This window comes from Sebastes fasciatus, chromosome 6 (genome assembly GCF_043250625.1).
Source record: "Sebastes fasciatus isolate fSebFas1 chromosome 6, fSebFas1.pri, whole genome shotgun sequence".
Taxonomy (NCBI): domain Eukaryota; kingdom Metazoa; phylum Chordata; class Actinopteri; order Perciformes; family Sebastidae; genus Sebastes; species Sebastes fasciatus.
The window spans coordinates 496,651-512,500 of NC_133800.1; the positions used below are offsets into that span (position 1 = coordinate 496,651).

General features: G+C 43.1%; 3 non-coding genes across 3 annotated transcripts; 1 reads left to right on the top strand and 2 right to left on the bottom strand.

Annotated features, from left to right (window-relative positions):
• Positions 1-421: 421 nt before the first annotated feature.
• LOC141770298 (5S ribosomal RNA) lies at positions 422-540 on the bottom strand. Its single transcript, XR_012594524.1, has one exon. It is a non-coding gene; the product is annotated as a 5S ribosomal RNA (ribosomal RNA).
• A 705-nt stretch (positions 541-1,245) lies between these two features.
• Positions 1,246-1,364, top strand: LOC141770247 (5S ribosomal RNA). The gene has a single exon (XR_012594485.1). It is a non-coding gene; the product is annotated as a 5S ribosomal RNA (ribosomal RNA).
• A 14,250-nt stretch (positions 1,365-15,614) lies between these two features.
• On the bottom strand, positions 15,615-15,733 carry LOC141770300 (5S ribosomal RNA). Its single transcript, XR_012594525.1, has one exon. It is a non-coding gene; the product is annotated as a 5S ribosomal RNA (ribosomal RNA).
• Between the last annotated feature and the right edge of the window lie 117 nt (positions 15,734-15,850).

Sequence of the window (15,850 nt, forward strand, 5' to 3'; positions counted from 1 at the left end):
AATGGTGTACACACAATGTCAATGCTTTTCAAATATTTTTTAAAGAGCAGATCACGAGTTACAAGTGTATATCATTATATCATAAACTAATTAGAAGCTGATCAATTTCACTCGGGAAAAAAAGAAACCTTTATTGAAGTTTATTGGACAGCATACAGTGGAAAGAATGGTGAAGATATACATCACTCAGAAACGACACGTCAGTTTTCAACTTTTTTTCAAAAGCATGCAGAAGTGATTCAAACTGAAGTAATGGCCGTTACTCTTTGGTGACAGCACACTAGCATCAGGACAAAGCGTTGAAAATGTGGGAGAAAGAAAAATGCTGAAATTCAACATCCAGAGTCAAGCTGCTCTGATTTTCAAAGTCTCCACCGGAGAAGCAGCGGCGCCCTCTGCTGCTTGTAAAGAGAAGTGAAAAAGCTTACAGCACCTGGTATTCCCAGGCGGTCTCCCACCCAAGTACTGACCAGGCCCGACCCTGCTTAGCTTCCGAGATCAGACGAGATCGGGCGTGTTCAGGGTGGTATGGCCGTAAGCAACAGCACTGGTGACGAGATCGGGCGTGTTCAGGGTGGTATGCCCGTAAGCAACAGCACTGGTGACGAGATCGGGCGTGTTCAGGGTGGTATGGCCGTAAGCAACAGCACTGGTGACAAAACGGCCCTTTATAGATGTCAATCACTGCCACCGTGAACGCCTGTGTGCATTTCTGTCCATAGGGACATTAGCATATTTCCAGAATTTCTGGGCAAGGAGCTCTGATTACAGTGACACAGTTTCCCCACATGAATGATAAACACTATCTATGACAGAGGTGAGATTGTAACTGAGCTGCTTGAATGCAGGTTTGAGGTGCTTTTTGCAATTTTATGCTACTTTATACTTGATTTTACAGGGATAGATTGGAGTTTTTACTCCACTACGTTTGTGATTGTTATTGCGACTTTGTAGATTTAGATTTGACATTTAAAACGTGATTGTTTCATAAAATATGGCGCAGTATGATACTTGAAAATGCTGCTTACACAGCAATACATCAGTGATAATAATCCAATAATATTTTTATAACATAGCCTGTAACAATGTAACAACGACAGAGTTTGTAACAAAGGCCCTTTTTGTCATTATAGTGAGAATATTTGTTTGTGTTCCTGACAATCTGCAGCTGCTACCTTCATAGACAGAATACGAAAACGTTGTGTTACAGCATCTTTAAATGGCCTTTTTGTTGCTGCAAATGTTGCTTACGGCCATACCACCCTGAACACGGCCGATCTCGTCTGATCTCGGAAGCCAAGCAGGGTCGGGCCTGGTCAGTACTTGGATGGGAGACCGCCTGGGAATACCAGGTGCTGTAAGCTTTTTCGCTTCTGTGGTATATTTTCAGGTCTGATGCCGGACTGAGAGGCCCCTAATTAAAAACATATGTGAAAGAAGTAGGGCAAAGGCCAGGGGCTGAAAGATAAACATGTAGGAGATACCTAAGACATGAGTTCATATCTTAGCTCGGTGATTGGAGGGCCTGAACCCGATATAAGGTGGGCGCGGGCCCCCAAGCTGCAGGACTTTCATATTCGACTGGAGGCCTCCGGACTGCTCGCGACGTCCGTATGACATGTGTGGCTTGTTTGTAATAAACTCTATTTTACCAGCAAGAACAGTGTCCTCGGAGCATCCTTCATCATCACTTCAACAGCACTGTCGCAGAAAAGATACGACATAATTTGGCGTCACGAGACAGGATCGGAGGTGACCATCAGCACAACTTCACAGAACGGTGAGATCACTCATTGAATGCTGGTCATTAATTGGGGCTGTTATGTGGAGTTGTTTGGACACACCGTAAATTAAGAACCTTCTGTTACGGACATGTACTGTTGATTTGATGTTTAAAGTGAGGCTCCGTGCTAAATTTAATGAAAAAAGGGGGAATGAATAGAGAAAAGATATAAAGGGAAGAAAAGAAGTATGAGAAATACAAGGAATAGTTTAGAATAGTCATGGTAACTATAAGGTGTACTAAAGAGTATTGTGCAAGATTAACGCTAAGACACATGCATAAAAAATGCATATTAGACACTGAGTAACGATGGCTCTGACATAGTCCGGAATTAACTTAGAAAGACAAAATTGGGAAACCTGGATCCAGGTAATTTGAATAAATAAATGTAAAGAGTGTTAAGAGAGATAAGGAAATAAAGGAAATAAAGGAAATAAAGGAAATGATCATATGACAAGCCGCAAATCGGATAGGATAGGGCCCTCAGGTGAGGAGCATTGTAGTATGGGCCAAATTAAAACCTGAAACAACATCTGATGGTCAGTTAATAACTGGAGAGTGTAGAATCACAATTCGATTGACAGTTGCCACTCTGATGCTGTTGACGAACGGTGTTCAAGAAGTAGCTTCTCGTCGAAAATTTTACATCTCATGGGCAGCAGAAATTTTACGAGAAAAAGTAAGGAAATAGCGGCAGAAAGCATGCATAGGAATATATCTAAAAGTTCAAGTGAAGAAAATGTGGGTGCGTGTTTACTTTGGGATGGAAGGGTGCAGTTGAGAAAAATGTGTGTGCGTAAAAGGGAAAAATGTGTGTGCGTTGGAATTTTGGAGTGAAGAAAAGGTGGGGGTGTGTTTACTTTGAGGGGAACAGAAGGGAAAAATGTGGGTGCGTAAATGTGTGTGTGACATTTGGCTGCTGATGGAGTCCAGATGTGGGCCATAAAATGGTTAGAAGACTAATGATATATTGTGTAAACCAATGAGCTTCTGTTTCCAGAAGACTAAATTAATTAAATAATGTAAAACATAAGCTGTTGATTGTGGGAATTGCTCTGGATCAGAGATCGAAGCGCACCCTCTCTGGATCTCCGCTGTCACTCACGCCGTTGGGCGTGATGACACGGCCGGTAGGAGTGGACGCTTGTTTTCTCTGCAAAAGAGGGACTTCCGGGAGATACAGTAAAAGAATAAAACGATGAGCCACTGAAATGAGCCTGGTTACGATAAACGCATACACATAAGATAATAACTATAAACCAGGACAAATAAAGTGGAGTTGTGTAACTGCAGTACCCGTATAACCCTTGGAAAAGAATAGAAACATATAATAATAAGAATAAAGAATGTATAAAACCATGAACTTCGTTTAAGAAGGGTAGTGATTGAAACCCCTCTCTCTCTCTCTCTCTCTCTCTCTCTCTTCCCAAAATTCCTTTCGATGACCCTTTCTTGGGAGATACAGAAAATTCCTTTGCCATTTGAACTGTTTGGTCCAGTGGGGTTTTTTAATGTTTAGGTAAGGGGTTTAAGTTAGGAATATAATGTATGATGCTGTTAAAGGGACCTATGGGTTCACAAGAGACTAAATCATTGCCTGTTCTTTGTCTGTTATGTCATTTATGGGGAGTGAGAATTGAGACGGGAGGCAAGGCAGAAGGCCGGCACATCACGGAGGGGGGATTGCTGACGTCGACTTGGAAGGCTTTCCAGGTCAATCTACTAAAAAGGCCGGTACAACTTATACACAAACTCTTTAACAAAAACAAAACCTGCATTTCCATATGTGTGTGTGTTCTCAGTCATAAGCAATATTGATGGTACACATATGGACCTGCTTTCATTTATTAAGCCTAAGAGGAAACTGACCTGCTCAGTTAGGAGAAATAAATAAATGAATTAATAAAAAACTTGGCAACGGATTGATCAGTGAATGCATTTGATTAATTAATGGCATATGATTGTTGAGTCTAACCTCTACTGACAATTACAGATGTTCATGTATGGTATGGTGCGTAGTTTGTCTGATCTGTGATGTGGTGGACATTCAAGGTGGTGACTGTTTGAAGATTTGAGCTGAATATTGATTGATTAGATGACTGGTTAATTTGTTGATTAATTGAGGAGTTGGATAATTGGATAAATTGTTGATTGACTGATTGGCTAGTTGATCAATTGGTTAATTGGTTGATTGGTTGATTGGTTAATTGATTGATTGGTTAATTGGTTAAATTGGTCAATTGGTTAATTGGTTAATTGGTTAATTGGATAATTGGTTAATTGATTAATTGGGTAATTGGATTTAAAAAAAAAAGGGGGGAAGTAATCTAAATAAGCCTTGAGTAGTTTTAATTTCAGCAATTACTTCTTAAAGTACAATAACGGAACATAAGGAAGCCGTTATAATGGGGAAGAAGAACACTAAAAATCCGAAAGTAATCACTCCTGTTGAGATAGTACAGAAGAATAATCCTTTAATTAGGGGCATCGCAAACATTGCAAAAATATCGGAAAAATGGCACAAACGCTGGCCTGAAATTGACCAACCATGGCCAATAGAGGGGACGCTTAACCCAGATGTAATTGGAATAATGCTAGTACTTGTATCGACATACAAAGCCGAGCAAAAGAAGGGAAAAAAGGGGATAAAACGCAAAGAGAAGAGGCAAGTGGAGCTTGGCATTCTCCAGTTATTTGAAGATGAGGGACAGAAACTGATCAAAGCTGCAAACGATAAGAGGGATAAAGTTGAAGAAGAAATAAAACAAAACACAGAACAAACAGAAAAACTAAGGAAAGACACCAATTCATCGTTCTCACACATGAACCCTGTGAAGGGACCACCACCCTATGAGGTAAAGACGGAGGCTAAGAAAATCTATCCTCAGATCCCGGTGATCAGTCAGGAGGGTGACTACCGTATCAGAAACAAGGAGGACAGAATAATAGAAACAGGACGAGCGGAGACAACTATAACGATGTATCCAAGATCCAAAAGTAAGAATAAAACAAAGTTTGGGTCTAGGAAGCAAAAGTGGGACCATGGAAACGAGAGTGACCAAAGCGATCAGGAAGGGTGCAGAGGAGGATATGACCCTGAAGTCAGGCGGATGTTGTCAAGAGCGGAAATAAGAGGAAATGATAACTCTGATGACAGTGAGGAGGAAGAGGGCCATGAAGAGGGCCGTGAAGAGGATGCCCGGGAGACTATAAGAAAGATCGAAATAAGCATAGACCGATGCCGCCGTGACCACCAACAAACTGATAATCCAGAAGAACTAAGAGACCTAGAGAACCACATAGACGAATTGTGGAGGAGGAAGGAAGAGATAGAGAAGGAAAACTTCGAACAATATACCCTGACATCCAGAGGTCGCTCTAGAAAACAGGTGAATCCCAAAAAGATCTGTCCAGTCATTATCCGAGGACGGAATTTGGAGTACAAGCCTTGGCAGAATACAGATATGTCAAACATACGCGAAAAGTTACCTACTCTTGAAGATGGAGCACATCCTTGGATTTCGAAGTTGGAAGAAATCACAGTGGGAGAGCAACTGGCCATGGGAGATATAAAGAGACTCTTGGCCTGCCTCATTGGAATTCACGCTATGGAAGAGATTCTACAGAAAGCTGGACTTAATCGATATGTGGGAACTGCTGTGAATGATTCAGAGCTGTTTGCTGCAAGTAGAGGCCAAGTGTGCAGGGCGCTGAAAGACACATTTCCGACAAACGTACATCCTGACAATATTTTTATTGATCCACTGGGACAAGAGGAAAACCCGAGGGCCTATGTGTCGAGAGTTCATCAAGTGTGGAGAAGTATCACAGGAAATGACCCGGATTTGAATCAAATGGAGCAGTCGATTTTGCGAACCAGAATACAGAAGGGGTTGCCCCTGCCAGTGAGAAGCAAATTGGCAGAGGTGGTTGGTCTTGGAAGCATGGAAAAGAGGGTTTATGCGGCTCATATAGCCCACCAAGTTGAGCTGTATAGGAAAAAGGAACATGATCAAAAAGACCAGGACCAAGAGACCCTCAGGAAACTTAATCAAATACAACTGACGGATAACAAGAGGATGGAGAAGAAGCAGGCTCTGGTTATGCAGAATCAGGCTCCACTAAATCAAATAGTACCACTACCACAGCCGAACCAGGTTCAGCTCCAAGCGTTCCAGCCACCGCCGGTGGTTCCAGTTGTCACCTACCCACAGCCAGCCTTTGATCAAGCGCAGCCCTGGAGAGGAAGAGATCAAAGAAATTTCGGAAGAGGAGGAAGGTTTAATCCAAACTTTCAACAGCAATCAACCGGATGTTATACTTGTGGACAACAAGGCCATTTCGCTCGCGAGTGCAACAGGCCCGGAGGAAACATCAGAGGAGGAAACTTCAGAGGAGGATTCAGGGGAGGATTCAGGGGCCAATCAAGGTCACCCAGAGGACCGGTGAACCCTTACAGGGGCCCGGAACCTGGTTACTAGGGGTGCCCGGAAGACTCGAGAGGGGGGTGTCAGCTGGTAGTATCAGGGCCGGAGGAAGATCCAACAATAGAGGTAAAAGTAAATAATCGTCCAGTGGAAGTGATGGCGGACAGCGGAGCTGCTTTTACCTGTATTCGGCCTGAAGATGCTATACATCTCCCCATGTCTGATCAATTGATTCGGACAATCGGGTTCGAGGGAGTAAAACAGCTAGTTCCTCTCACTAAACCAATCGAGATCAGCTATAAAAAGAAGAAGATCACGTTACCCATATTGGTATCAGAACATACACCTATTGCGCTTTTGGGAAGAGATGCTATGTGTAAATTGGGGTGTACAATAAAATGCACGCCAGACGGCTGTCTGGTGGAAATGCCGAACGAGAGGGTTCACCAATTATTGATGACAACAGAGACTGGAGCGTCGTCAGTATTTTGGATTGGAAATCTCAGTGCAGATTTTTTTGAGCCGGTTAAGTTGTGGGAAAAGTTTATCACCGCAAATATGCCCGACGCAAAGCTTCCAGAGTATCCATTTCACTGCACGCTCCAGTATTTCAATGATGATGCTCAAATAAACGCAGAAGAATGGTTGAGCCGACAACCAAAACAAGTTCAAATAAATTCAGGCTGTATAATTTTGGGACCCCAAGGAGCAGCTATGAAAATACACAAAGATGACTATTTGGACAAAGAGTTTGATATCGAGAAGAGTGTCCCACATGTGACCTTGTGGGTGCGTGAAGAACATACCCAGAAGCAAGTGGGAGAAATGATGGCGGAGGCTGAAAAAGCTGTTTTTACACCAGTAACAGAGAATCTTGCCATCTGGACGAGTGAGGATCAGAGATTCATTAAGATTATGATCTCTGCTCAAGGAATAGGACAGCCACAAACCGTGCGAATGACACATGAATCCATCTGCAGTGCTAAGATGGACTCAGACTCAATGAGAGAAGAGATGCTACAACAAGTTCCAGAATGTTTATGGGCTCGGCATAATACGGATATTGGACTTGTGAAGTCAGCTCAACCAGTGAGAGTTGAACTCCGACCAGGAGTCAAACCACCGTGGAAGAACCAGTATCCACTGAGTGAAGAGGCAATCCGAGGAATTGAACCACAGATTGAGGGACTTCTTAAGGCGGGGGTGTTAAAGATAACACAGGATCCCCAGAGCAACACGCCTTTGTTGCCGATAAAGAAGCCAGATGATTCATATCGCCTAACACATGATCTAAGAGCGGTCAATGAAGTGGTGGTTGATTTTCCAGCAGAGGTGCCGGATCCACATACTTTGCTAGCCCAACTTCCGCCAAAAGCGACACATTTCACAGTGTTAGATTTATGTGGTGCGTTTTTCAGTGTTCCACTCAGTAGGGAAAGCCAAGGGTTATTTGGGTTCACGTACAATGGACAATCTTATGAGTATGAGAGACTGCCACAAGGATTCAAACATAGTCCTCACATTTTCAATAAAATAGTGAAAGACGATTTGGAGGGGATAGAGCAGGTACTAAAAAGCAATGTAATTCAATACGTGGACGACATCATCATTTGTTCACCAGATGAGGAGACATGCAAAAAGGACTCAATTAAATTGCTACAAATACTGGCAGAGAAGGGCCACAAGGCCTCTCTGAAGAAACTGCAGTATTGTCAGGAGAAGGTAATCTATTTGGGTCAAACAATAACGCAGGGACACAGAAGCATCTCTGATATTCACGTGGAGGCTATTCGTAAGGCTCCAAAACCCAGAACAGTCCGAGAGATGATGACATTCCTTGGTATTGCAGGATATTCCTCAGCATGGGTTGAGGATTATGCTAGCTTGACGGGGCCTTTAAGAGCTATGATCAAAGATACTGGGAATGCTAAGCTACACTGTAATCTGTCCTGGACACATGATGGCCTTTTGGCATTTGAAACGACAAAAAAGAAGTTGCAAGAGGCTCCGGCGCTAGCAATTCCAGACTACTCTAAGAATTTTGTGTTATATGTATCTACTTCCATTGGGGGTAAATATGCATGTGCAGTTCTTTGTCAACCAACGGGTACGGGTACGAGTCCTCAACCTATTTCGTATTACTCCACGGCTTATTCAGAAGTAGAGCTAGGGTTACCACTGTGTTACAGAGCTATGGTGGGAGTTTCTCTAATGTACAATAAAGCATCATCTGTAACAATGGGTTATCCAGTGACAATTCTTACACATCATAGTCTAAGAAATCTTTTGAACTATGGTAAGAACAACTTGACCATGTCTAGGCTCAGAGACTATCATAGGCTCTTAGAGCAGGAAGATGTTACCCTAGCAAGGTGTGTTACGGTAAATCCAGCAGAGAATTTGCCAACTCCAGAAGACGGTGAGCCACACGATTGTGTTCAAGAAGCAGAGAAATACTCTAGGCTTAGATCAGATTTACAAGCTCTCCCATTGCATGTGGTAGACCTGGAGTATTGGACTGATGGGTCTTGTTATCGTGTGGGCGATAAATTAAGGGCCGGCTATGCGATAGTAAAAGCCCAAGGAACTGGATTTACAGTTGAGAAGGCTGAAGAGATACCACAGCCTGCATCTGCACAACTTGCTGAGCTGGTGGGGCTAACTGAAGCATGTTTGTTGGCAGAAGGGAAGCGAGTGACGATATACACTGACTCTGCATATGCACATAATGTGTGCCACTTGTTTGGAGCAGTGTGGAAGAACCGAGGGTTTAAGAAAACGGATGGTTCGCCGATACAGCATCACGCCCAGATCATGAAATTGTTGCATGCTATGATGAAGCCTAAAGAAATAGCAATAGCTAAATGTGCGGCACATAAGAAGGATGCGTCAAGGGTTTCACAAGGGAACAGAGCGGCTGATGAAGCTGCAAAAGCAGTCACTGGAGCAGATAAATTGGGCAAAGTTCTCCTCGTCACGCATGAAGTGAACTTGGAAGACAAAATTACACTCAAAGATGTGATTTTAATGCAGGAAGCTGCTCCTGAAATGGACAAACAGTTGTGGCTAGACCGAGGTGCCACCCGAGATTCTACTGGACTTTGGAGAAATCATGAGGGGCTGGTACTATCACCTCCAGACCTGTTGGGTCTGATGATTCAGGAGGCGCATGGCTTAGCTCACGTTGCAAGGGGGGAAGTGAAGAGAAAGATCACGAAAGAGTATGGTTTTTGGGCACCATGTTTGCTTGAACAGATTGATTATGTCATAGGCAGGTGTACTATCTGTCTGAAAAACAATGTTCGGAGGGGAGTGCCGGTTCCTCCTGGCCACATCCCAACTCCAAGAGGTCCTATGCGGGAACTAGTTATAGACTATGTTGACATGATAAAACCGATTGAAGGGAAAAGGTACATGCTAGTCGTGGTGGACAGATTTTCACGATGGCCTGAAGCCTGTCCAACAAAACGAAAGGATGCTCAATCGGTTGCCAAGTTCTTATGCAGAGAGGTCATAAGCAGGTGGGGACTTCCAGATCGAATATCCTCAGACAATGGGAAAGAGTTTGTGGATAAGACGGTGAAATTGATTTTGCAAAAACTAGGAATCAAACAGCGTCTTGGGGCAATCTATAGCCCACGTAGTCAAGGAATCTGCGAGAGAATGAATGGGGTTCTGAAGAATCGTATTGTCAAAATATGCCAGCACACGGGGTTAAACTGGATTGCAGCACTTCCATTGGCGTTAATGGTATGTCGCTCTAGTGAGCTCCGCGATTTACATATGACACCTCATGAGTTGGTTACAGGAAGACTGATGCCAACGCCTTGTCTGCGGACAAGTGGTAAAGGTCCAAGTTTGGGCCTTTTGGAAGATGAAATGCAAACGTATGTCACATACATGGTTAATCTACATAAAAGAATATCCACATATGTGTCTGACAGGCAAACTAAGGAGGAGGTGCAGGAGAAGCTCGATGCGCAAAAAAGGATCACAGTGCAACCTGGAGACACGGTGTTCGTGAAGGTGTTTAGACGGAAGTGGTATAACGAACGCCGTGAGGGACCGTTTGAAGTGGTTCGCAGTACTGGAACCGCGGTCCAGGTTAAGGGGTCTCCAACTTGGTATCATTTATCGCACTGCGTCAAAGCACCCAGAGAAGAGGTACAACCCACACAGAGTCGAGAGGACTCTGTGGAACAAAATGAGGGAGAACAGGCAGCCGAAGGGCAGATGCATGAAAATCCCCAGAGTCAGAATTCAGAAGGAGAGATCACCCAGGTTGTGGACAATGTTGATGTTTCTGTACACATTCCTGATGATGCCAGAAATGACTCGGCAGTTGATGGACAGGACAGAAGATTTAGAGACATTGTCTTTCAACATGTCCCAGACCCAGCAGGGCCTATTTCAGTTGCCTGCAAAGCGCCAGAGATATCAAAGGGCGGTGACTCCGCTGCAGGACAACCCAGGGATCCAGCCAGACCAAGGAGCCCGAGACCAGTTAGGAGAAGAGTCAAACCAGACCGTTATTAGAACCAGGGTTGAAGTAACCTTGGGACAGTCAGTTAGGCTTCCATGTCAGTGTACAGAAGAAAACAGTGGTAAAGGGAAACTCAGAGTTCAGTGGGAAGATAACCATGGTAAGATCCTAGATCTGTCAGAGACAGTACCATTAGGGAAGTATACATTAGTTAATGACAAAAGGAGAGTGAAGGTTGAGGGAGACTGTAGTCTCTATGTATATAAGCCTCAACAGGAAGATCAAGGTGATTACAGGTGTTCTTTTTACGATCGACATATTGGAAGTGAGCTGTCCGAGCTAGGATTTGGAGTTCGCGTGGTGTCTCTAGTAATACTAGGGGGGAATAAGAGTATAGATTCACAAGAGGTTGGGGAAACAAGAGAATTGACAACGATGACATCAACTCTCCAGACGAAAGCTGGACAGATGGAAGAGAAATCTACTCCTTCAATGGCAAAAGCTATTGAAAGTATAAATGCGTCACATGTAACTACAAAGGCGCCTCAGGTGATATCTATAACGTCACCTCATTTGAGTACTGTGATCAGAGCTAGGGTAGGAGGAACAGCTTACCTTCCTTGTCAGTGTGGGAGATGGAATAATGGAGGGAACTTGTTTCCCAAATGGGAAAATAGTCGTGGTGAAGATTTGTTGTTGACAAGACCGGACGATGACGTTGTGCCTCGTGGTCAGAGGAAGTATATTTTGTTTAATGAGGTTAGGTGGATAAAAATTAAAGATGATTGTTCCCTTGTCCTGCGTAACGTTACTCGGGAAGACGAAGGAGAATACATGTGTTCTTATGAAGATCCGGAGTTTAAATTTGTTCCATATCAAAATTATTGGATCACAGGTCGTGTGACTCGTAGAGTGTCACTCCTGATAAAAGATTTGGGGCCTATTGGAGTTTCTAGGGGTACTAAAGAAGTTCAGAAACAATTTACTACAGTAACCACTCCAAAGGTGATTAGTACACAGATAAAGCTTGTTACATTAGTTCCAAAAACAACTAAGAATGTTCATACACCGACTCTGGCTACTACTCTAATTATGACTTCAAAGGGGATGAATGTTACAACAGTGACGACATCCGTGGCATCTACGACATTTGTAAATACAACGCAGACACCTAATATGACATCTTGGACCTTTAAGGATGTGGTTAATTTAGTCGAGAAGCAAGTGTCAAAAATAGAGCCTAGAGTGAACAGAAGCAATGACATTGTTGAAGTTAGAGAACAGAGGATAGAAGAAAAGGATGTAGAGTCATCTACGTCCAGCTCAGAGGCTGCTACTTTAAATTTGAAATCAATAAATAATGATAATGCTTCCAATCAGAGTACTGCCTTGGCGGTAATATTAACGCCTAGGAAATTGGAGAATGTGACACAGACACTTGATAAAGTATCCTTGAAAGTGAAAGAGATGGTAAATGAGAGACGGAAGTCTATGTTGGAGATGGGGATTAGTGTGGGTAGTAGGAAGGAGATTGAGGAAGTGAAGGTTGGAAATTCATCTGAGACTGTTCAGAGGAATATTTTAGATATGGGAAAGGAGTTTGTTGACTCAGATCAGATATCACAGGAGATGTTTGAACAGAACCATGTATTGCAGAAGAGAGACACTAAATGGAAGGCATTTGGGTTTGATCCTTCAGTGTTACAAATCGCAGACCCGTGGGCAGGTAAGAACTTATGGTTTCAGCAAGTAACCCACTCCGTAAGATCGGTTGTGAAAACGGATGGTCCGTATCTGGTGAAAATCCGATCGCCAAGCTCATGGCCTTCGATTTTAGAGACTATACCAGAACCACTAACCACTATGTGTCAAAATTATGCATTATCATGGCTCTTGTATCAACAGCAATCATCAGTGGATAAAGTGATGGCTTTAGCAATGAACCTTTTTAAGCCTAGATTGACTTGTTCTTGGGTGGCAGGTTTACCATATGTAAATATACGTGATCAGCATGAAGATATCAGAACAGCGGTCCCTGATATAATGGAGGTGACAGCAGTGGGAGCTACCAGCTGTTTTTGTTCAAATACAACTCATGAAGGGCCGGGAACGTTTATGGGGTTATCAAAGTGTGATAAATATATGATGGACTTGGGTAAAATGGAACGTGGGAATAGTAATGATTCGTATGAAGCGTCTTTTCAGGCATCACAACACAAAAAGAAGACAATTTTGAGGGTACATAACCAGATATTGCCAGGGAATGTGACTATAGGGAATTTCAAGGATATTTGGTGGGTCTGTGGTAATAAGGCATACATATTTCTACCATATGGGTGGACAGGATGCTGTTATATGTCACTGTTGAAACTTCCATATGAGGTTCTTACTATCCAGAAGGGAGTAGGGACAGAGGGGGTCCAATCTGATGTCGCTTCAAGTAGTAGGAGAAAACGTGAGTTGGCACAGTTTCACAAGTTGGAATCCTTCCATTGGAGAATAAGTTTAGGAGAGAAGTGGGGTATAGGATTTTTTCCATGGTATGGTGTGACGTTCTTGGCAGATCACATCGACAACATTACCTACACCTTGCAAGGCTTTGCGAACGAAACCATAAGAGGTTTCGAATTGTTGTCAAACACCCAGAGAAGTCACAGACTGACGTTGCTGAAACATGACATGGCTCTTGATTATATTTTGGCCAAACAAGGGGGCTTATGTGTTGCTTTAAATTTAACAGGAGATGCTTGCTACACTTTGATTCCCGATAGTTCTGATAATATGACTAGTGTCATAGGGGCATTGAAGCTCATAAGAGATGCGTTTGGCCCATCAGAAGACGCGGGATGGTCTGCAAATGCTTGGTTGCGGGATAAATTGGGGCCACTAGGAGCAGTGTTAGTTCAGGTTTTGGTAGCGCTCGTTCTGTCGTTGTGCGTGATGTTTTGTTTTTGCACGATGTTGTTGACCTTTGCAAAGGCCATGATAATTAAATGGGTTGGAGTTGTGCTGCCCGGCGATCAAACGTTGATGCCATTATTACACGAAGCTGACACGGACGTGGAAGAGGATGACGCAATAAAGATCGAAGTGATGGAGGAATATCCATTTTAAAACATAATCATATTATTTACCTCTGTTGTTGCTTGTGTAGTTTGTAGTGTTGATGTTGTGTTGCTCTTTCGAGACTTTGTTTAGTCTCGAAGGGGGGGTATGGACATTTATGAACAATATGATTAATTTCACATTTTTACTTATAAAAGTGTTCTTATTCTGAGTTTGATGTTTAAATTTGTATCTGTTCTGTATGCAAAAGATACTGGTTTTCTTTTCTTTCATTCTAGAACATTCTGGGGGAAGAACACTGTGAGGGTGGTGGATTGTCAGGGACTCCGATGGGCTGAATGGATTCAGACACTTCAAACATGAAAATACGAATGGCCTGAAGAACTCTGAACGTGGACTGTCGATACAACATCCAGAGTCAAGACGTCATCGATACTACACCTGAGTCAAGGCTGCTGAGAAACTACAGCGTTATACAGTCTTATGTCTTCTCTGAGATGTTACCTTAGTGTTATTGAAAAGGAATTTTCTTTTTTGTGTATTACATGCTTGAGAAATGATGGTTTCTAAATACAATGGGACCTCAGATGTTTTCTTTTTCTTTTTCTCGATGTTTAGGGACAGTGGGGTAGGCAGGAAAAGGTTCATAGAAGGGTGCGATGGGTCGACCAGCCTGACTTTGGACATTTGTTTTGTTTTAATTTGCTGAGAGTTCCATATGCATTGCTTAAATCAGTTCCATATACAAATTGCTAAAATTCTGTATTTCAGTATTATGGAGTATTATGTATGGTCGCCTTGGCAGAGGGACCGTGAGAGAATTTTCCTGTATACATTGTTTAATACATTGTTCAAGAAAGATTAGCTGCCTGACAGGTTTTTCACTCTCACTTTTATACTCCATAAAGTTGTTTCAATGGTAATAAGGACAGGTTGTTAAATTTGTCATGTTAATACACCTGTATGTTTCTTCTCTTATTTTTTCGAGACTTTGTTAAGTCTCGAAGGGGGGAATATGTGGTATATTTTCAGGTCTGATGCCGGACTGAGAGGCCCCTAATTAAAAACATATGTGAAAGAAGTAGGGCAAAGGCCAGGGGCTGAAAGATAAACATGTAGGAGATACCTAAGACATGAGTTCATATCTTAGCTCGGTGATTGGAGGGCCTGAACCCGATATAAGGTGGGCGCGGGCCCCCAAGCTGCAGGACTTTCATATTCGACTGGAGGCCTCCGGACTGCTCGCGACGTCCGTATGACATGTGTGGCTTGTTTGTAATAAACTCTATTTTACCAGCAAGAACAGTGTCCTCGGAGCATCCTTCATCATCACTTCAACAGCACTGTCGCAGAAAAGATACGACACTTCTCTTTTACAAACAGCGGAGGGCGCTGCTGCTTCTTCGTTGGACACTGGCAGGCGCTGATGAAAATCAATAGAATGGTGTACACACAATGTCAATGCTTTTCAAATATTTTTTAAAGAGCAGATCACGAGTTACAAGTGTATATCATTATATCATAAACTAATTAGAAGCTGATCAATTTCACTCGGGAAAAAAAGAAACCTTTATTGAAGTTTATTGGACAGCATACAGTGGAAAGAATGGTGAAGATATACATCACTCAGAAACGACACGTCAGTTTTCAACTTTTTTTCAAAAGCATGCAGAAGTGATTCAAACTGAAGTAATGGCCGTTACTCTTTGGTGACAGCACACTAGCATCAGGACAAAGCGTTGAAAATGTGGGAGAAAGAAAAATGCTGAAATTCAACATCCAGAGTCAAGCTGCTCTGATTTTCTCCACCGGAGAAGCAGCGGCGCCCTCTGCTGCTTGTAAAGAGACGTGAAAAAGCTTACAGCACCTGGTATTCCCAGGCGGTCTCCCACCCAAGTACTGACCAGGCCCGACCCTGCTTAGCTTCCGAGATCAGACGAGATCGGGCGTGTTCAGGGTGGTATGGCCGTAAGCAACAGCACTGGTGACGAGATCGGGCGTGTTCAGGGTGGTATGGCCGTAAGCAACAGCACTGGTGACGAGATCGGGCGTGTTCAGGGTGGTATGGCCGTAAGCAACAGCACTGGTGAC